Here is a 23,444-nt window from a genome sequence, read left to right as displayed (position 1 = left end):
GCGCGCAGCCGCGCTGCAGTTTGAGTACACATTTTCAGGTCGGCAAGTTTGCTGTTTCTGCCCGCCGTCCACTGTTTATCATTGGAGTACAGTGTGTAAGTAAGGTTTCCTATGCGTGCCGTAAGGTAATGTCATGACGACAGTCTTCTGGGACTCAGAGGGGATTATTTTGTTTGATGTTCTCTCTTATGATGCAACGACGTGCTGCGAAGCTGTGCTGTCCTGAGGAAACTGAAAAAACGACTTCAGCGTGTTCGTCGCCATAGAAATGCAAACGAATTTCTCCTTCTGCGTGACAACGCAAAGCCTCACAACAGTCTACGCACCAGAGAGGAGCTCACAAAAAATCATTGAACAGTTCCTCATCCACCCTCCAGCCTGGCTCTCCCACCTTCCGGATTACATCTATTTTTGGCCCAATGAGGGATACACTCTGTGGGAAACAGTACATGGATCATGGGGAGGTTACTGATACAGCAACACGTTCTTTAAGACTTCGATGGTAGTGTGGGACCATGAGGCATGCAGGCCATCCCGTTGAACGGAGATTATATTGAAAGAAATGTGGTTTTGTAACCAAAAAAGTGGGGAATAATTTGGTGTATTGGAATTCTGAACAAAATCCACCTGCTTTCAGAGAATAATTTCTTTCATTACTTGTTGAACGCGCTGTACATGACTGCTGACAGTGGTATTCATGAGAATGTACTGTTGCAAGAAGATTGAGCCCTGAACAGCCACGTGGCACTACGGAGAGGGAAGACCATCACGTCCGGCTTATGGCTCCTGTCCATCGTATCGCAACTGCAGCAGCAATTTGAGTAGCAGTTGGTACCACAGTGACGCAATGAACTGTTACAAATCGGTTACTTCGAGGACAGCTCCGAGCCCGACGGCCTGTAGCGTGCGTTCGGCTGACCCCAAACCACTGCCATTTCGCACTTTAGTGGTGTCAAGCGAGTAAACACTGCAGCGCAAGAGTGGAGGTCTGTTGTGTTTTCTGATGAGAGCTGGTTCCGCCTCGGCGCCAGTACGTCCCCGTGTTGGTTAGGTCAGTTGAGGGTCTGCAACGAACAGTCTGCGTGATAGACACATTGGACATGCATCTGGAGTTATGGACTGGGGTGCGACTTCAATGACAGCAGGAGCACTCTCCTTGTTATCTCACTCACCATGCCTGAAAATTTGTACGTCAATCTTGTGATCAGATCCGTCCTGCTGCAATTCATGCACAGCATGCCAGCGAGTGTTTTGCAACGGGATAAGTCTCGATCACATTCCTTCGTTGTAATACAACATGCTGTACAGAGTATCGGTATGTTGCCTTGACTTTCTCGATCACAAGATCTGTCTCTAATCGAGTACATATGAGTCATCATTGGACGACAAGTCGAGCATAATCCACAGCCAGCATCAATCGTCCCTGTATTGACCGATCAAGCGCAACAGGCATGGAATTCCATCCCAAAAACTGACGTTTGGGGCCTGCACAACACAATGCACGCACGTTTGCATACTTGCATTCAACATTATGTAGTTTACACCGGTTATTAGTGTACCAGCATTTCACATCTGCAATGGCTTATCTTGGGCTTACATTAACCTGTGATGTTGCAGTGTTAACATATAGTGTATCACAGGTATAAATTCAGATATTTTCATCATCATATATGTCTATGAACCTATTACACCCCGTTTATGTAAATATATACGGTTATAAGTGCAGATGTTTTTATTTGTAGAACCTTAAATGTATACACATCATGTGTTGGTTGTTTTCTCTCTGTGTCAAACAGTCTTCCCACAAACATATCGCAAGCTTCACCATGTGATGTTCTCTCCATGGTCATACTGCACCTCAGTATAGACTGACCTTTTTGCGTCCACACATCCACACTTCAACACTTAATAAACCTGCTGTCAAGGTTAAAAGAAGCATTATTGGCTTGCTCTTGCCACATGTACTTGGAGGTGCTAACCAACCTAAAAACATAGGACTTGTAATGGCTGTAATTGTTAGTCAGCAAATGACGTAACTACTGACGTAATACTGTTCAGTACACCGTCCTCAGTCACCAACTGAAATATATGCACTCTTCCCTGCTACATTTTATATATATATGGTGGACATTAATAAAACCAACAAACTGCAGGAGCGAATTCCTGACTGGAACTGGAAGAAAAAAGGTCCTATGAACATGTGTCCGGAAACGCATCGTTGCTACGGTAGATGGCGCTGATGAATGACAGTTCCTCTGGCCATGGGGCGTGTGTTCCTTGTGTATTGCAGGCTGTGTGATTGACGCAGCGTAGTGTAAGCAGCAGAGAGGTCCAGTATTCATGTCGGGAAATGGTGGTTGCGTACGGCTAAGCGGATGGAAAGGTTCGAGAGGCAGCACAGCTATACGAACACAAGTACCCTCACAGACACCAAGCACATCAAACAACATTTCAAACACTTTTTGGGCGTTTGTGTGCTCATGGGTCCATTCCAACAAAAGAACGTGCAGGGAGGCGGCGGATTGTGCGCACTCCAGATTTGGACCTTATATGGGGTTCGTCTCAATATCCCGTACAGCCCGTTCCTCCAGATCTGGTGTACGCACAGTCCGCCGCCGCCCAGCTCGTTCGTCTGTCTGAACGTGGCCGTGATCAAGCAAACGTCCACAGAGGGCTTGAAATGTTGTGTGATGTGGTTGGTGCCTGTGAGAATACTTCTTTTGGTATAGCTGTGCTGCTCCTAGACCGTTTACCGAGCGAGGTGGCGCAGTGGTTAGCTCACTGAACTCACATTCGGGAGGACGACGGCTCAATCCCGCGTCCGGCCATCCTGATTTAGGTTTTCATGATTTCCAGTTCCGACGAGACCGATGACCTCTTCCTCCAAACAACTCAACCCCCCCCCCCCCCCCCCCTTAGACCGTTTCCATCTGCTTGGCCGTACACAAAAACCATTTCGGCTTGTTCCCTACATGAATATTGGACCATATTGCTGCTTAAAGCACGCTGCGTCAACCACACAGCCTGCAACACACAAGGAACAACTGCGTGTTATCAAAGCAGCTGTTATTCGTCATCGCCATCTACCGTGGCAACGATCCATTTCTGGACACATGTTCAAAGAACCTTTTTACCTCCAGTCCAGTCAGGAACCTGTCCCTGTACATATAGATATAAGACGTAAAGAGTTTTATTTCGGAAGTGCTAAGAAGACTAGTATTTTGTTATTGTTCCATGCAAATGAATGCAAAAAGTGCCGAATCTTGTAGATTATATGACGAGGTACTATGTCACCTTCATAAATGACAAGGCGCTAAAAACTTTCTACCTTGATCTGTACCATTCATCAGGCTTAAATTCGAGAGTACTGCCATTTACCTTCTCCAGTACTGCTGACGAAGTAGTCTGCTAAATTATTGCGAGTGGTTTTCGTTGCTCTCGATCTGTACTTCGTGCTTTATTCTCTTTTGCCGCTTTTATGTCGTCTCGTTTTCTCTCTAGAGCTGTACCATGGGAAGCAAGGAGCGGATGTTGGTTGGTGGCCGGTATCCTCGTTCTATAACACAAACTGCACCCAATTAATAACTGGGTTCTTTATTCATAAACAAAGAACTACTTAACTTTAAAGTTTCCCTGTGCTTTGGTACAAGCTCTCTTCTGTATGGTCCACGTAGCCTCTATGCTGTTGAAGTAGAAGTCTGCTATGTTCCCTATAAGGTGGCTGTGTGCTGCCTGTCTCTGTGTTAGAGGCTAAGTCTGCAGCTCCGTCTCGGTGACACGCAGGAACTCCACGGCGTGCAGACTCGAACTGACTGGCGTTAACAGGCTCGAAGTAACTGCCCCTCCAATCCGCAGCGGCGATCCTAAATACTTGCGGCCGAGAGGGCGTGTTTCCAGCAAGTCTTGTCATTGGCCCCTGTCGATACTCTCTTAGCCTCTATGCCGCATGACATGATGGCGCCAGTGTACGGCAGAGCATTCCTCCCCCCGCCCCCCCCCCCAAATGTCACACCGTTGTGGAGTGGGGCTGCGAACGACAACGAGGATGAAGGCACGACGATGGACGTCATGAAGGGCCGGGAGCCGTGACTGGAGGGCGGCGGACTCCCACCATCTGACTTGCGAGGTAACGTTCACATCCTCCAGCAAACTGCTACCAGGGCACACGTGCAGGCCTGAGTGTGTGGGTGGCGACGGCGGGTCCAGGTGCATGGGGTCGGCGAGCGAGGACGGCGGGGACGAGGGCGAATCGTCCATCCGCTCCCCCGGGGTGCCCTGGTGGCACCAGCGGGCGGCTGCGATGGCCGCGCGGTCCCGTCAAGCAGTAAATCTGGGGAAAGAAAAGCAGCAGAATCATGGAGAAAATGACATGCGCGAGTTTTGTTCTGGTGGCGGCGCTGTAAACCATCGGGACCTGCAATTGAGTACATATAAGAGCCGATGCGTTCTTGAATTACACCTCTTTCCCAGCACCCACAGTTGGCATAAACTCTGAAAAGAACAAGATTGCTCGGCGCAAAGCGATACTTGCGAACCATTAGCGGCGCCGGATGCTGCGGTGTGTGTAGCAAGTGCAGTGGCGTCCAATGGTGGGGGCCATGAAGAAGTTCCGCCGGTGATGGTCCGTCTCGTGGGTGGGAGCGGTAGGAGGCGAGACAGAGTTGCAGCGCCTGTTCCCGTGTGAGGGTGGTGCGAAACTTGGCGATCTGTTGTTTCAAAGTGCGTACGAAGCGTTCTGCTTCTCCGTTGGACTGCGGGTGAAGCGGAGCACTTGTTAAACGACGAATGCCGTTGCGTTCACGAAACTGTTCAAAGTCACGTGAAGTAAACTGTTGTTTGTTGTCTGACACAAGTACGTCTGGCAGACCTATGCAAAATATAGAGGACAACGCTTGAATGGTGTTAATGATGTGGTAGAGTCCATAAGCGCCGCAAATGGGAACTTGCTAAAAGAGTCTACCACTATGAGCCAACGAGTGTTCCAAAATGATCCTGGAAATTCTATGTGCACTTGTTGTCATGGCGATTGAGTCTTAGCCGAAGCTGCAAATGTCTGTGGCGGAGAGGATTGGTTCTCCGCGCATTTGCAACACTATGACGTCATCTGTTCAATGTGAAAGTCCATGCCCTGCCAAGTACAATGCCGGCGCGCTAACTGTTTAGTGTCCTTGGTGGAGCAATAGCAACACATCCCTTTGCAACTCTTTGGGAATAAGCACAGGGATTGTCCACTGTCATTTTGAACTAGAATCACATCTTGTTGAACTGAAACGCTATGCCGACGTGCAAAATATCTTCGCAAAACTGAGTTCTGGATACTATTCAATGAACGAGGCCAAGACGTGTGAATATAATGCAACAAAATCTTGAGGTCGAGGTCTGCTTCCATGCCATGTGCTATTTTTCTGTAGTTCAAGAGAAATGATTCCAGCAATTCAGAGTCCTGCGCATCGATTTGGCAACAAGATGCGGCAGATGCGTCAAAATCAGTATCTGGGCGAATCGGAAGGCGAGGAAGTGAGTCTGCATTGCCGTGCTTTGCCGCAGGTCTGCACACAGTTTCATACTGATACTGCGAAAGCAGCAAAGCCCAGCGTTGGAATTTTTTAGCAGTGCACGTAGTAAACTGCTTTGACGGACGAAACAAGGACTCCAAAGGCTTATGATCTGCCACTAAGTAGAACTTGCGACCATACAAATAGTGACGGAATTTTCTCACATCATACACAGTGGCAAGAGCTTTTTCATTTGAGAATGATTGCACAGAATTTGAGTGAGCAACTCTGAAGCAAAAGCAGTAAGTAGGTCTGTCTTGTGCGCCAATCCTCTGCGAAAGCAGAGCGCCGATTCCGTAGGAAGAAGCGTCGACTTTCAAAACTACCGGTTTGGCAGGATCAAAATGCACTAAACACTTGTCACTAAGCAAAGCATTCGCGTTTTTGAAATACGTCTTGACAATCTTAGTCCACACAAAAGACACATTTTTGCGATGCGAGCGATGCAATGGGGCCACGATCTTAGCGGCATTCGGTATATACCGAATGTAGTACGTCACCTTGCCTAGTACCGACTGCGGTGGCCGAGCGGTTCTAGGCGCTTCAGTCCGGAACCGCGCGACTGCTACGATCGCAGGTTCGAATCCTGTCTCGGGTATGGATGTGTATGATGTACTTAGGTTAGTTTAAGTAGTTGTTGAAGTAGTTCTAAGTTCTAGGGGACTGATGACCTCAGACGGGCCGGCCGGGGTGGCCGAGCGGTTAAAGGCGCTACAGTCTGGAACCGCGCGACCGCTACGGTCGCAGGTTCGAATCCTGCCTCGGGCATGGATGTGTGTGATGTCCTTAGGTTAGTTAGGTTTAAGTAGTTCTAAGTTCTAGGGGACTGATGACCTTAGAAGTTAAGTCCCATAGTGCTCAGAGCCATTTGAACCATTTGGACCACCTCAGACGTTAAGTCCCGTAGTGCTCAGAGCCATTTTGACTGCAGTTCGGACACATTGCGAGGAACAGGACGTCACAGATTGGGAGCAAATGAGATTGGAGGGGGTACACACCTTCACTGTTCGTCACATTACCTAAGCGTAGGGTCCTACCCACTCGTCTCTTATAGGGTGCCTAACGATGCTGCTGTCTCGAATAGCTACACAACAAATCAAGCAAATCACATTAATGGTTTTTATTACAATAAAGTAAATTGACGATATTTAACTATGGGTCGCTAGCAAATGACGACATGCAAATAATCAAAGTCCTTCGCTAATTACAGTGTCCATGCAAGTTATTCACACTCGCTCGTAAGTCACTGCTATTGTTAATATCACTGCTCTTCTAGTCCTCTCTGCTAGTGTCCGTCTTCTATTGTCCGGCCGATGCTGGCAGGAGCGGCGCTTATATTCTGTTCTTCTAGAGGCTGCTCCTGTCGTGGTGACGTCCTAGTCAGCGTGATTGGTGACGTCTTCTCACAGACCTCTCTGCTCCTGCGTTCTTCACCTTCGTTCCGGCGCTTGTCGTTAGGCCGGAACACTAAGTACTATAGTTCAGTCTGAGAAACTCACTTTTCGAGACGACACTTGAGTCCTGCTTCTGACAACACTCGCAAAAGAGCATGCAAATTGGCAGTGTGTTCCTCTGGTGTACCACCTGAGACAACAATATCGTCAAGGTAGTTGCAGCAAAATGGCACTGCTGCAACAGCTGTTCCAAGTAAAGTTGAGAAAAAAAATTTGTAAACCTGTGGTAAGACCTTATGGGACCAAATTGCTTAGGTCATCTGTCCCTAAGCTTACACACTACTTATCCTAACTTAAACTAACTTACGCGATGGACAACACACACACCCATGCCAGAGGGAGGACTCGAACCTCCGACGGGAGAGCCGCGCGGACCGTGACAAGACACCCCAGACCACGCGGCTACCACGCGCGGCAAGTAACGCTGAAAAATGGTGCGTGCAGAAGCACTGCCGAAGGGCAAACGCAAGTACTTGAACAGTCCTAAGTGTGCGTTTACAACAAACACTTTCTGCGATTCTTCATCCAATGGAATTTGCAAGTAGGCATCACGCAAACCTATCTCAGAAAAGACCGTCCTGCACCAAGCCTGTCCACGAGTTCCTCAGGGCGAGGTAACGGATACATGTCAACTGCTGTTTGTCGGTTGACTAGACTGGAAGTCAACACAGATGCGAATGCGACCAGAAGGCTTAGGCAACAAAACTTGCCCATTGCCTAGCTTGAATGGGAACAGTTACACTATTATCTTCTAATTCTTACAATTCACTGGCTGCTTTGCCCCTTAAAGCAATGGGAACGGGTCGGCACGGAAAAACTTAGGCTGTGCACTGTCTTACAATGCAAGATGCGCTACAAAGTTATTTGATTTTGCCATTCCTTCTGAAAATAGTTCGGGAAATCGTTTAAGCACTGTATTTTGATTTCAAGACAGTAAAATTCACTGTCCTAGTGTGAAATTTGTTCGTGGCAGGCCAACTACACTGTCCGAGCATTGCAATTTCCTGTCCGTTGTAAGCAGTGAAGAGCTTGCTAGATTTAGAAAGGCGTGATGAGCCTTACTGTTCGTACGTGGCACGATTAAGCAAAGTGACTGACGCACCTGTGTATAACTGAAAGTTCACACGACGGCCAGCAATTCTTAATGAGACAAATAGTTCGTTAGAATGTCGTTGCACAGCACTAGGGCGAGAAGTAGGCACAACCATAATCTTACTTTTGTCTGAACCTGTTGGAGATTTGGAAAAACAACGTTCAGTGCATGTGTACGAGCCTGTTTTTTCTGAGAGCGGGCAAAATTGGCGTTGTTGTGCCGTTGCAAAAAAACTTCTTGGACATGGCCTTTTCTTCTACACTAGTAACCCGTTGCGTCACGTGATGGGCAATATTGTCTCTTACGGCGAGCAAAACATCTAGGGCAAGACTTCATTAAGTTGATAGATCTGTTTACATGCCTACGTGTCTGTCCGCACGGCTGTGTACGCGCTCGCTGTTGTGGCTGCTTGGGACGGTCGCGAGCAAGGGGCGACTCGACCCGACAATTGAGGCTTGGTCAAACATATCGGCCACTGTGGCATCCGAATCATATTACTCTAAGATTTGCAACACTTGAGAAAGCGAAGGATCAGAGTACTTTAGGATCTGTTCCCGTATTCTGCAATTGGGGACACTGAATGTTATAGCGTCTCGAGTCATGAGGTCACTGTAAAAGTTGCCAGAAGTACTCTTAAATTTACACTTCCTAGTCATGCCCGTTAATTCTGTATACCACTGACGATTCGTCTGTTCTGACTTTTTCTGCAAACGAAAGAACTGATATCTCGCTGCAGCTACTTGAACTTGCTTATCATTGTATTTGGTTAATGCAGCGATTACTTCATCATAACTGAGTTCGTCGGAAGCCTCAGTTGCGGATAGTTTTTGTATTAATCCGAACACTGGGGACCCCGCAATCGAAAGAAAGTATTGTAGTTTCACAGTACCTTCAACTCGATGAACTGCACAGTGAGCATGGAACTGTGTCAGGTATTCGTGCCATTCCTCATCCGTGTAGTTAAACTGCCGGAACGTAAGTATGCTGGGCTGCGGCACTTGTCGGGCGTGTCGGTCGGTCCGTTGTGTGGCCGCCGTTGCTGTTGCAGGCAGAAGTTGTACCGTCGTCATCAAGGCAGCAATTAGTTGGTTCTGAAACTGAAAAGCTTGTGTTAGTTCCGTTACATTGGCCGTCTGGGGCTGAGGCACGGCGGCAGGGGGCGGGATAGCCATGGTTTACACAAATATGTAATAGCAAAAAGAGAAGCAAGCAAAGACTCTGAAGAGAGAAATTTGATTAGTTCAGCGGCTCCCCTGCTGGAGTACATGCAAGAACAAATTTCCAATTAGAAACCCATGCAAATATTAAAAAAAGGTTCAAATGGCTCTAAGCACTATGGGACTTAACACCTGAGGTCATCAGTCCCCTTGACTTAGAACTACTTGAACCTAACTAACCTAGCCGGCCAGGGTGGCCTAGCAGTTCTAGGCGCTACAGTCTGGAACTACGCGACCGCTATGGTCGCAGGTTCGAATTTTGCCTCGGGCATGGATGTGTGTGATGTCCTTAGGTTAGTTAGGTTTAAGTAATTCTAAGTTCTAGGGGACTGATGACCTCATAAGTTAAGTCTCATAGTGCTCAGAGCCATTTGAATCATTTGAACCTAACTATCCTAAGGACATCACGCACATCCATGCTCGAGGCAGGATTCGAACCTGCGACCGTAGCAGCCGCGTTCTTCCGGAATGAAGCGCCTAGAACCGCTCGGCTGCAGTGGACGGCATTTCTTCTCACTTAAGAATTCTCGTCGCCACTGTTGCATTCTCTTTTGCCGCTTTTATGTCGACTCGTTGTCTCTCTAGAGCTGTGCAAGGAGAGGATGTTGGTTGGTGGCCGGCATCCTCGTTCTATAACACAAGCTGCAAGCAATTAATAACTGGTTCTTTATTCATAAACAAAGAGCTACTTACCTTTAAGTTTCCCTGTGCTGTGGTACAAGCTCTCTTTTGTACAGTCCACGTAGCCTCTATGCTGTTGAAGTAGAAGTCCGCTATGTTCCCTATAAGGTGGCTATGAGCTGCCTGTCTCTGTGCTAGAGGCTAAGTCTGCGGCTCCGTCTTGGTGACACGCTGGAACTCCATGGCGTACAGATTCGAAATGACTGGCGTAACAGGGTCGAACTAACTGGCTAAACTAACTGACAAACTGGCCTTCCGGTCTGCGATGGCGATCCTAAATACTGGCTGCCGAGAGGGCATTGGCGGCGTGTTTCCAGCGAGTCTTGTCATTGGCATCAATACTCTCGTAATGTCTATGCCGCATGATGTGCAGGCGCCAGCGTACCCCAGCACACTTTTCGTATTGAAAACCATCACAACGTAATATATCACAAAGAATGGCAGCGATAGAAGCGTGTTTATAGCTGTAAAAATACTATAATATATTGTCAGGCTACACTAGATTCCAAATGCGAAACAAGCTGCGTGAAATAAATATTAAAGAAGGGTAGAAAATGTTCATCCGGTGCTTTTATAGACCCCCTTTCTCGGGAGCAGTAATGGCGCTTCATTTCAGGGCAAACTTGAAGATTTCCCATAAATTTCCTGGTCATGTTATAGTATCTGGCTGAGATTTCAACTTACCGTCTGCTGCCTGGGAGACTTGAGTGATTAAGGCATGAAATAGGGAAAGGGATTTATATGAAATTGTTCTAAAAGATATATTTCAAAATTACCTGAGCAGTGAAGCACAGAACCATCTCCTGAAAGAATTATATCTGTTCGCTACCAACGAGCCCGAATTTTTCGTCCCAGGATCGGACAGTGTGTCAGCAATAGCTAGTCCGTTACAGGATCACCGAATACCTCTGTAAATAGTAGTGGAAAAGAAGATATTTTAGCTGGGCAAGAGCGGTAGTAGACATATTCCAGATTACCTGAATAGTCAACATCAGTAATTCATTCCAGGGCCGAAAATGTTGCGGCTAAATAGACAAAGTTCAGGAGTATTGTACAACACGCTTTGGACAGATGTGTGCCAAGTTTTGATGGATGAGAAAGACGCGCTGTGGCTCAACTTGCCGTTTTAGAAAGCTGCTATGACAGGAAAGAGAGCTTCACTGCAAATTTCAACGTAGCCAAAGGCTCTCAGGCGAACAAAAACTGAAGAAGCAAAATTGACGTAAGGAGAGCCTTACGTGAAAAGTTCACCGAATTCGAAAGTAAAATTATATGTACCGACTCGACAGAAATCTTACGTTTGTAATCAGATCGAAGCCGTCCGTCCAGGGACTCTGTGACACCGAAGAAAAACGATAATAATGAGTACGTAGTGGCATAAATGAGATTAGTGATAAATTTGACTTCAAGCTGGGGACCACACTGCAGATGAAATGAAAGAATCTGCTACCTTTGAAGTACAATAACACATAACCGAACCAAGATGGACATAAAAGCACTCTAGTACATGCAAAGAATGCATTCCTGGATAAAAGAAGTACACTTATAACACACATTGGCCTTATTTTGAGGCATATTTTGAAGCACATTATGTGGAAGTGAGTCATGGATTATGGGACAACTGCAAAACAAGAGAAACGAAGACTTTGAGATGTGGTGCTACGGAAGTATGTTGAATACTAGTTAGATTTATAAGAAATGAAGAGGTACTAGCAAAATCAGTGGAGAGTGAAGCTTGTTAAAAAATAACGACAAGAAGAAGAGACAGGATGATAGGACATTTGTTAAGGCATCGAGGAATAACCTCCATGGTGTTCTGGGAGCTACAGAGGGTTAAGCTGTAGGAGAAGATAGATATTGGAATACATCCAATACATAACTGGGGACGCTGGTTATAAGTACTACTTTGAGATGAAGAGATGAGATCAAGAGATGAATTTGTGGCGAGCTACATCAAACCTGTCCGAAGACTGATAATCCTTCCCCCCTCTTGCTCCCCCCCCCCTGCTGCCAGCCCCCCCCCCCGCCCCCTACCCCCGAAAAAATGGTATTTACAATTTCAAATTGAACTGTGGATAATTTTGTTTGGCGAAGTAGTAAGGCTAGAAGGTACGTAAAAGAAACCGTCATGTTTGAGATAAGCACACATGAAGGCTTATTTCAGTAGTGGTACATTACCTCCACTTTCCTGCCTATAATGCTTCTAAAATTAATGATCCAAACAAACAGAAAGAAAGGTTCATTTCTAGCAATAAGCCATATGCTTGAATATTTCTGGTATCTCGACTGCAGATTCTTCAGCGCTCATTTAACTGTAGGACTCTCTATCTCACAATGAATAAAAATGGAATTCTACCACTATTGAAATAAACCCTTCATATAGGTACTTGTAAGCGTACTGCCATATCGCTGGCTTGGTTGCGGAGTATCTTTGCGGGCAGCCGCGTCTGCAGAATCGAGTGTTGTGTTTAATGTTGAGTGGCTTAACTAAACCCGCTTGCATAATTAGATAGATAATTTCAGGCAAGCCAGCAACAATGTGGAGCAGAACAGTACGACCGCCGCGGAATTATCAGGTACGTGGTGTGGACAGGGCGCACAGTCCAGAAGTGAAAAAACAGTTTAAGGGTCCCCCACCCATATATACTCCCGGGCGTGTAACACACCGAGTGGCGGAGGTGATTCTCGACGATCAGAAATTAGGCTTCCACAAAGAAATGCGAAGTACAAGCAGACTGGAGCGAACTCTGCAGAATGACTGGCAAACAACAGTTCCAAAACATCTGACAGATCTTGACTACCACTGGCCCAGACGATTCACGTACTATGAACGATCAGCATCTGCTGGATTCCAGCACTATGAACACTGTGTAGCAGGTAGGGAAGCCTGTGGTTCATTACTGTTGGTCAGTTTGCGGTGAGGCCGAGATCGGACAACGGCCGAAGTTGTTGGTGGAGGCGGACTAGGTATGGAGGTGTCGGACTGCGGAATGGGAATGTGGCGATGGCTACTAGAGCCTCCTCCAGAAGCTATTAGCAGCTAACGAGTGGGGGGGGGGGGGGGGGGGGCGGCGCAGGGCCTGGTACGGCGCGCCGGCCCGGCGCGGTTTGGATGGGCACGACAAGCTTAACGTGTCGCAATGGGCCGAAATTGGTGCTGCAGGTACATAGTTTTGTGGAGAAAGAGGGAGAAAGAGAGAGAGAAAGTCGGTTGGTGGCTAGCAGCCAAGGAAGCCAGATGAGAGCTGGTCTACGGTGGTGCCCGGTTATTTGAGTAACCAGCGGTAAATGGGGGCCATGGCTGAGCGGTCTTGGACACAAGAGACCCGGAGGATGGTCTGTGTCTTTCCCCAAACAGCAATCCCAGCGAGATACGCAGACGAGTGGCTTTGTTTACCGCAAGAGACGTGGAGCACCAGGAGTGTGCTTAGTGGCCTGCAGTGATTCTCTGACAATGGACAAGTGCTCAGCGTCAGAGTTGTGTGCGCCGAGTGCAGTGCACAGTTAATAGAGAGAGGATATATGCTTTGTGTGCGAAGTTTCTTTATAGCCATCTGCAGGGTGATTTTTTTCCACCGTGGCAAACTCTAGGGATTGATCGATGAGAGGATACGGAACAAAAAAGGTTTAATGAACTTACTTCCGGAGTAGCATGGTTTCCATGCTAGAGACACTTTATTCAATTACACATTGTTACAGAGACTGCAGTGTAATACGCGCTGTACCATGCAACCAGTTACAGTGTGCATGGTCTCCTCCTAGAGGTTGGAATTGTTATACATCATGTCCTAGCGCCCTCTGCTGCCATAGTAATTGATAATGTTGTGTCCGATTCACTTCTCTTGCCAAATCACCTTTAGAGAATGTGATACAGCGCTGTACGCATTGGTTCCGTAATCGAATCGAGAGCTTGCCGACAGGGTGTTTACGTACGGACAGGAAAATGGCAACGGGCGGCCGGCATCAATGTTGTATCAAGACACCTATCCCCGCCGACAACGAGGACAGTATTCAATGTTTACAACAGGCTTTCACCATTTGTCTGAGACAGGGTCGTTTCAGGAAGCAGGTGGTCATGAAGGACATACCCGAAATGTTCGGACACCAGACTTGGAGGAAAGTGTGATTAACACTGTGGGAGGCGACCGACGTGTCAGGGGTACCAGTCAGTTGGCTCGCCAGTACGACCGTGTGGAACATTCTCCATGACAATTGTTACCTCCCTTATCTCTTATAGCGTGTGCAGGGCTTACTAGCAACACGTAGGGAGCAACTTTGTCACTAGTTTCTTCACCAGGTAACCACGATTCCACAACTTGTGTCATCCATCTTATTCACAGAGGAGGCCACCTTTACGCGGAGCGGTATCATCAACTTCCATAACAGTCATCTGTGGCATAGTGTGCAGAACACCCATGGTATAGTGACACGCGTCATAAGAATGGGTGCAGCCAAAATGTGTGGACTGGGATAATTGGCGACTGTATTTTGAAACTAGTCTCCCTTTCACATTCCACATCGCTTAACAGGCCGAAAGTATCGGCGTTCATTTTGGGTGACTCTGCCTCCTCTTCTGGAAACAGTGCCACTGATGATTCGAAGGGTTATGTGGCTGCTACATGATGGTGCTCCAGCACACTTCGTACGTTAACGTGTGGATGCATATCAATCGTGTCTTCGCTACTCGATGGATCAGACCAGGGAGTCCAGTTGCATGGTCTGCTCGTTCACCGGATCTCAGCCTGTGCGATTTCTGGTAATGGGGTATCTCAAAAAATATAATGTGTGGAGAGCCCATTCCAGATGTGAAGACGCTGTAGCAGAGAATTCATACTGCCTTTGACACTGTTCGGATGAAACCTGGCCGACGTGAACTTGTGAGACAGAACATGCTACGGCGCGTACACGTAGCCGTCGAAGCACGTGGAAACCATTTTCATCACATCTGTAACTGCGGCTGCACGGTACAGCGTGTATTAGACCGCAGTCTCTGTAAGACTGTATAACTGAATAAATAGTATCTAGCATGGAAACCTAGCATTTCCGGACATAAGTTAAGAACTTGGGTGTAACTTTGGATGAGCATCTCAACTGGGCGGAGAATACAGTCGCAGTGTGCCGAAAGTCGTCTGGTTGTCTCTATGCTCTCAAAAAGTTTCGGAACATATTTCCACAGGACTTAAAAAGCCAGCTCGTGCAAGCACTCGTTCTACCGAACCTCCACTATTGTGATGTAATTCAACAAGGCATGAGTAGTGAAAACAAAAGACGGCTAGAACTAACCATGAATGCCTGTGTGCGTTACACCTGCAACATTCGCCGATATGATCATGTTAGTGCTTCATACTCCGAGCTAGGGTGGCTGCGGCCGGACAAATTGCGTGACTACCACACTCTATGTCTACTTCACCGACTCCTCGTCGCGCAAGCGCCCCAGTACCTTGCTTCAGAGATTAAAAACCTGTCATGCCATCATAATCGAAACACGAGGTCATTCTTATTTGGTATCCTAACTGTGCCGACTCACAAAACAAAAACTTTTGCAAACTCCTTCTCAGTTGCCGCTGTCCGCCTCTGGAACAAACTGACCCTTACCTCGCGCAAAATTCAATCTCCTGCTGCTTTTAAGAAGAAGCTGAAGCATTTCCTACTATCATCCTCATAACGTTCTCCACAAAATTATTGTACAAGGCCAATCCTCTCATCTGTCAAATAGCAAAGCTAGCGTCTCCTATCTTGCTCCTGAGATGCCTTCCTCTTCATCTATCTCTATTAGCCACGCAATCTTCTTTTCCTTTATATTTCCTTAATTATGTTTCATCATGTCTCTCTATTCTTCTCCTCCCTTCACCATCAGTCTCCCTCATATTCCCTGCTGCTAGCACTCCTATCTAAAATCTGTCTCTTCAATAATGTCTAATTATAACAGTACTTATGATCTACGAATATAAACTCTATATGTATGTATTTTTCCAGGTGTGCCTTTGTAATTGTTTATTTCACTTTTTGTACTAGATGTAGTTTAACATGCCTACTAAAACATATGAATGTAAAATAAGTAGAATGCCTGGTTAGATGTAAGAGAGAGCCTGATGGCCCTAATCTTACCAGGTTAAATAAATAAATAAAATAAATAAGTTTATTAGATCTTTTTTGTTCCGTAACCGCTCACCGATCAATACCCAGAGTTCGTGTTGTTGTGGTCTTCAGTCCAGAGACTGGTTTGATACAGTTCTCCATGCTATTCTATCTTGTGCAAGATTCTTCATCTACCAGTACCTACTGCAACCTACATCCTTCTGAATCTGCTTAGTGTATTCACCTCTTGGTCTCCCTCTACGATTTTTACCCTCCACGCCGCCCTCCAGTACTAAATTGGTGATCCCTTGATGCCTCAGAACATGTCCTACCAACCGATCCCTTCTTCGAGTCAAGATGTGCCACAAATTTCTCTTCTCCCCAATTCTGTTAAACACCTCCTCATTAGTTATGTTGTCTACTCATCTAACCTTCGGCACTCTTCTGTAGCACCACATTTCGAAAGCTTCTATTCTCTTCTTGTCTAAACAACTTATCGTCCATATTTCACTTCCATACATGGTTACACTCCATACAAATACTTTCAGAAACGACTTCCTGACACTTAAATCAATACTCGATGTTAACAAATTTCTCTTCTTCAGAAACGCATTCCTTGCCATTGCCAGTCTACATTTTATATCTTCTCTACTTCGACCTTCATCAGTTATTTTTCTCCCCAAATAGCAAAACTCATCTACTACTTTAAGTGTCTCATTCCCTAATCTAATTCCCTCAGCATCACCCAATTTAATTCGATTACATTCCATTATCTTCGTTTTGCTTTTGTTGATGTTCATCTTATATCCTCCTTTCAGGACACTGTCCATTCCGTTCAACTGTTCTTCCAGGTCCTTGGCTGTCTCTGACAGAATTACAATGTCATCGGCAAACCTCAAAGTTTTTGTTTCCTGTCCATGAATTTTAATTCCTACTCCGAAATTTTCTTTTGTTTCCTTAATGCTTGCTCAATATACAGATTGAATGACATCGGGGATAGGCTACAACCCTGTCTCACTCCCATCCCAACCACTGCTTCCCTTTCATGCCTCTCGACTCTTATAACTGCCATCTGGTTTCTGTACAAATTGTAAATAGCCTTTCGCTCCCTGTATTTTACCCCTGCCACCTTCAGAATTTGAAAGAGAGTATTCCAGTCTACATTGTCAAAAGCTTTCTCTAAGTCTACAAATGCTAGAAACGTAGGTTTGCCTTTCGTTAATGGACTGATAACCACAGCAGTTGAGTCCCATAGTGCTCAGAGCCATTTGAACCATTTGAACCTTTCGTTAACCTATCTTCCAAGACAAGTCGTAGGGTCAGTATTGCCTCACGTGTTCCAATTGGAAGAAATTACCCTGTATTGCACGGTGGGGCTGTGAGAGCAGTATAGTGTGTATGTTGTTTCTTTAGACGCTGCTGGCGTGTGTAAACATTTATCGAAGCGTCTAATTACTCAGAGAGTGTGGTAATATTGTATATACATGTAAGTACAGAAAATTGTGTGATTATTGTTGTTCATTGTGTAGGTAGAATTGTAGCACTGTGAACTGTAGTAAATGTAGTAGTAGCAATACTAATAGTAGGAACAACAGCAGTAGTGAATATCTGGTGGAGATACTGGCCAGTAGAGGTTATGATATTACTCATCGTTCTGCTATATGAAGTTGATTCCCGATCTTAAGTCCAAAAGTATAATTATGCAGCTCGTATTTGTTAGTCTTACTTTTAGGTGACTGTGATTTTATGCATTTGTGCTGTTATATTGAGTGATGTCCAATTGTAATGTTTTCGGGAAAAAAATATCAAATTTTTTTTGGCGGGGGCGGGGTTCCTCTCATGTTTCAATGGGGCTGTGTACATTATTAAGCTATTTTATGGTATTGCTTAAGGAATTAATTGATTTGTAATATTATGCTTGCCAATTTGCTCAAGAACTGAAGTTGCGCAATGTAGCTTTCAGATTACGTTAGTGTTTATTATTCCGTTCTTGTAATTTGTTGTATCTTTTAGTAAATATTTCTTATAAAATAAGCCCACACCAGCACGGCTCGCACCCCAAACGTTAATTAATCCACTCCAACCCTAGGCCGTTAATTCTTACTAACTTCAGGCCAACAGTCTTACTGAACTTTCATGTCTTGTGTTTGACACGCCGTTAGAAATGCCTCAAGGCAACATTCAGAGGCTCTTTGCTTTCCTGCCACAACGAATACAAGAGCGTATACATATATGTGGCGATCACTCTTCATAATGATGTTGATGATGAGCATGAATTATAAATGAAATGAAACCTGTATGCGTCTGGCTGTGAGGATATAAGGAAAATATCTGTACTGCTGCCATTATTTTGTAGTCCCTTCCCTGTTTCACTTCTCTGTATTACTGAAGTGGGAGATACGGGAGTTTGTTTAGCGACCGTGGCCTAAACCGCCTATTTTAAGCTTTAGTGCGGAATGCTACTTCCTCCGTGGCATCATAGTTCCGAGAAATGTTGAAATCTTCCGACGCAGTACGAAAGTTCGGCACAGAGGGGATGGTTTCCATATACCATTTAAAGTAACATAGTCGTGCCTGGTAGAAGAAACGCTATTGTGAAAATCAGTCTTTAAGGGGCTGCACTGTTCATATTCTGGTCTTGTACATAAATCGGAATCATTTTCACAGAAAAACTAGACAAGATTATCTGTCTGTATCTTATCAGCATTATCTAGTTCTTCCTATTGTTATAAACACTTAATTCACCTACGAATATTGCAACGATACGTTCACGGTCAGCAATTAATACACAGCACAGTATTTCAATAGCAAATTTGAGCCATGCGCGTACCAATTTTCTGTCACGTACATCGAATATCGATAGCTGCTGCCCTGCTTTGCATATCTATGGCCGTTGCCTATGAACGAGCCCACGCCGTCCCGCGAGGTGGCGAGCCGATGCACGGTCGTGTTCCGATTGAAGGCTGAGTGCTGGCTGGTGTGGGGAGGCACTTGAATTGACTGACTGGAAGTTCTGGACTTGAGACACGTAGGCATCGGTGTGTTTTCCCTGCTGGCGCACAGCTGAGTACAGAGGAGGTGGCGGCCTGGCTTCGTGTTCGTTGCTATCAGTGGTCTGGATTCGACCTGCCCAGCACCTCACATCCTTGCAGCGCTCACTGTAGCGTGGAATTATCTGTTTCCTCAAAGAGATGCAAATTTTAATGGTGAGAGTCGGCTTTGGCGTTACGTAAATGTGTGTCAGTTTCTCAAAGTTTTTGCTTTCCGGTTTCATGGTTACGTGCACCTTGTACTATCTGGCCGTAGTGTGTGGCCACTTATGTTATGAAACGTTTTTCTGCTGTACTTGTTAGAACCAAGCATTGTGAGTAGCTGTGTGGCTGTGCAACGAATTTAAATGTCAGGTTAAGCGCACCGAGTGATCAGCTCTCATGATTTATGTATCGTCTAAAGTTTTTTATGCTTATTTTTATGATGTATACCGGTAAAAAGTTGTATTAATTTCAATCTTTAAATCTCCCGTAAAGTGAACCACGACCGTGATCGTTACACCCCGTAGCAGGTCTGCTGCTTGGCGTGTAGCAGGTGTCTTTTCTCTTAGTATGTTGTTCTGTTGTTGGATGTCCGTGAGTAGCACCTTAGTTGGTGCCTGTCATTTCAAATTTCAGTATCGCCGCGAAGCTGGTAATTGCTCTATTTCCGCGTAGGGCGCATTGATGTTGTATTCGTGTTGTCCTATTCCGTTTAATGCTTCTACAGAGAAGTTTTACGACCTGCGTAGGGTATTTCGATCACTGGTGCTTATTTATGAAAATTTCGCTAGTAAAACCTGTTTAATTTGATTTTCACCTTTGTATAGCCTCTTTAAGTTACGTGATATGCAAGTTTACACGAGATGCAACTGTATTAACGAAGTTTATTATGTTGCACGAAGTACTTAGAATCATTATCATGAGTGGGTTGTACTTGTACGATATTGCATCGTGTCTATGCCCAGTTAGCTCTATACATGTTGGCCGGCCGGAGTGGCCGAGCGGTTCTAGGCGCTACAGTCTGGAACCGCGCTACCACTACGGTCGCAGGTTCGAAACCTGCCTCAGGCATGGATGTATGTGATGTCCTTAGGTTAGTTAGGTTTAAGTAGTTCTAAGTTCTAGGGGACTGATGACCTTAGAAGTTAAGTCCCATAGTGCTCAGAGCCATTTGAACCATTTGAACCTATACATGTTGACGACACATTTTGATGTGCTTGAAGCCACTGGATCATTAGGTATATTTGTTCATAGATTTGTACAGCTGGCCAGTGACATGTCTGATTACAATGAGATAAATGTTATGTATTATTACAATTTGGTGAGTGCTTGTTTTGCTTTATTCATTTTTATTGAGTTGATACTTGTGCTATTGTTTGCCCATGTTTATCTATTCTGTTTGTTTTTGATGTGAGCTTTTACACTTACTTATTTGTAATTGTTAAACTTCCTCGCTGTTAAAACTGCAGCTTCAAAGTTTTACTTGTTGATCGACTAGAAGCGCTTATGAGCGAGTACCATATAATTCTTTTATTATAACGTTTCCCTTTTCCAAGTCTAATTCTGGTATCAAGTGTTTCACGAATTTTACTATTCACGGGTTCTTTGGTAATTCACAGCACCACAATTTACCGCTAAAATTTTACATTGAGACTGAGATAGGCTGAGTACCGTAACATCCAAACCTACCAAAAATAAACACAAAATATATCTATTTAAAAAGTAGATAAAAATTAACTTTACACATTCCTGTGAGTCTCCACCCCTTTCAATCTGACTACATGAGCGTAGACCAGGTGCGGTTTTAATTCAAACAAATAGTATCGACGGCAATTGAAAGATATATACCAGGTAAATTAATAAGAAATGGTACTGATCCCCAGCGAAAAACAAAACAGGTCTAAACACAATTGCAGAGGCAAGGAAAATCGTGCAAAATTTAAAAGAGCTCAAAATCCCAAGATTGGCGAAGTTTTATAGATGCTCGAAATTTCGTACGAAGTTCAACGAAACGCTTTTAATAGTTTCTACAACGAAACTCTCATTCGAAATATGGTAGAAAACCTAAAGAGATTCTCTGTGAGTCCATCTTTGTACACGACGGTTGGGGGGACTTCGGCTGTTCAGTACAAAACATCAAATCAAAAACGCCTTCAGCCCTCTATACCCAAAATTTTATTTTACTTACGTGACCAGTTTCGGCGTTTCATTATGCCATCTTCAGGCCCCTTGACCAACGTGTAGGAGGAATCCAACCTCATATGCACTCGAAATAGGGGACAGCATTCAGTAATTGGTGTATGTAGACTTTTGCAACAATGCGATCCCTTCGTTCATCGATTTGCAATTGATGAAGGAAGGGATCGTGTTGTTAAAAAAGTTACGGATACCCGTTTCTGAATTCTGGCCCGTATTTCGATTGCGTGTGTTGTATGAGGTTGGATTCTGTCAGATGGCCTGAAAATGACGAAGTGAAACGCCGAAACTGGTCACACAAGTAAAATAAAATTTTAAATATACACGGCTGAAAGTTTTTTTGGATCTAAAGAGATTCTGGTCGTATGTAGAGTACACCAGCGGCGAGACGCAGTCAATACCTTTACTGATTACCGTGTTACTAAAGCAGAGTTATAAAAAACGGTTTCCCGAATCCCCTTCACAAAAGAAGACAAAGTGAATACTTCAGAAAAGTGAATACTTCAGAATAAGAGTCAAGATCAGCTGCCAACGTGAGTAACTTAGAAGTAGACACTATCGGTGTAGTGAAGTAACTTAATACAGTTAATAAAGGCAAGACCTCCGGTCCAGATTACATACTAGTCAGATTCCTTACAGAGTATGCTGATGCAATCGCTCCGTACTTAGCAATCATAAACAACCGCTCGCACTTGCAAAGATCTGTACCTAAGGACTGGAAAATTACGCAAGTCACACCAATACCCATAAAAGGAAATGGGAGTAATCCGCTGAATTATAGATCCTCATTACTAACGTCGTTTTGCGGTAGAGTTTCCGAACATGTGCTGTGTTTAAACCTTATGAATTACCTCGAAGAAAACAGTCTTGACAAATAGCGATCACGGCTTCAGAAAATATCTTTCTTGTCAAACAATCTTCATTCTTACGAAGTAATGAGTGCTATCGACAGGGGGTTTAAAATTGATTCCGTATTTTTAGATCTCCAGATTACTTTTGACACCGTTACTCACAAGCGACTTCTAATTAAATTGCGTGCCTATCGAGTATCGCCCCAGTTGTGTGACTGGATTAGTGATATCCTGTTAGAAAGGTCACAGTCCGTAATAACTGACGCAAAGTCATCGAGTAAAACCGAAGTAATATTTGGCGTTCGCTAAGGAAACGTTATAGGTCTTTTGCTGTTCCTAATCTAAAGAAACGATTTAAGAGAGCAGCCTTCTTAGATTGTTTGAAGATGATGCTGTCATTTACCGTCTTGTAAAACAATCAGATGATCAAAACGAACTGAAAAATGATTTAGAGAAGATCTCTATGATGTAAGAGGTGGTCATTGGCTCTACAAAATGAAGTGTCAAGTCAGCCACTTGAGAACTAAATGTAATCCACTAAATTTCTTTCTCACGATAAATCACAGAAATATAAAGACCGTAAACTTAAATAAATGTTTAGGGATTACAATTACGAGTAATTAAAATTGGACAGGTCACACAGATAATGTTGCGGGGAAAATAAACCAAAGACTGTGATTTATCAGCAGAAAACTTAGAAAATGTAACAGGTCTACTATAGAGTCTGCTTACACTACGTTTGTCCGACATCTTTTGGAGTTTTGCTGTGCCGTGTGAGATCCCTATCAGATAAGATTGGCGGAGGACATCGAAAAAGTTCAACGAAGGTTTAAAAAAAAAATGACTCTGAGCACTGTGGGACTTAACATCTGAGGTCATCAGTCCCCTAGAACTTAGAACTACTTAAACCTAACTAACCTAAGGACATCACACACATCGAATATTCGAACCTGCGACCGTAGCGGTCGCGCGGTTTCAGACTGTAGCGCCTAGAACCCCTCGGCCACAACGGCCGGCCCTTCAACGAAGGGCAGCTCGTTTTGTATTATCGCGAAGTAGGGTAGAGAGTGCCACGGATACGATACACGAATTGGGGTGGCTGTCATTAATACAAATACGTTTCTCGCTGTGGCAGGACTTTCTCATGAAATTTCAGTCACCTACTTTCTCCTCAGAGTGAAAGTATTTTGTTGGACCCACCGATATTGAGAAAATGATCAGCATAATAAAATAAGAGAAATGATAGCTCACACCCAAAGATTTAAGTGTTCGTTTTTCCCGCGCGCT

This window comes from Schistocerca serialis, chromosome 1 (genome assembly GCF_023864345.2).
Source record: "Schistocerca serialis cubense isolate TAMUIC-IGC-003099 chromosome 1, iqSchSeri2.2, whole genome shotgun sequence".
Lineage (NCBI taxonomy): Eukaryota > Metazoa > Arthropoda > Insecta > Orthoptera > Acrididae > Schistocerca > Schistocerca serialis.
This window is presented reverse-complemented; position numbering follows the sequence as displayed.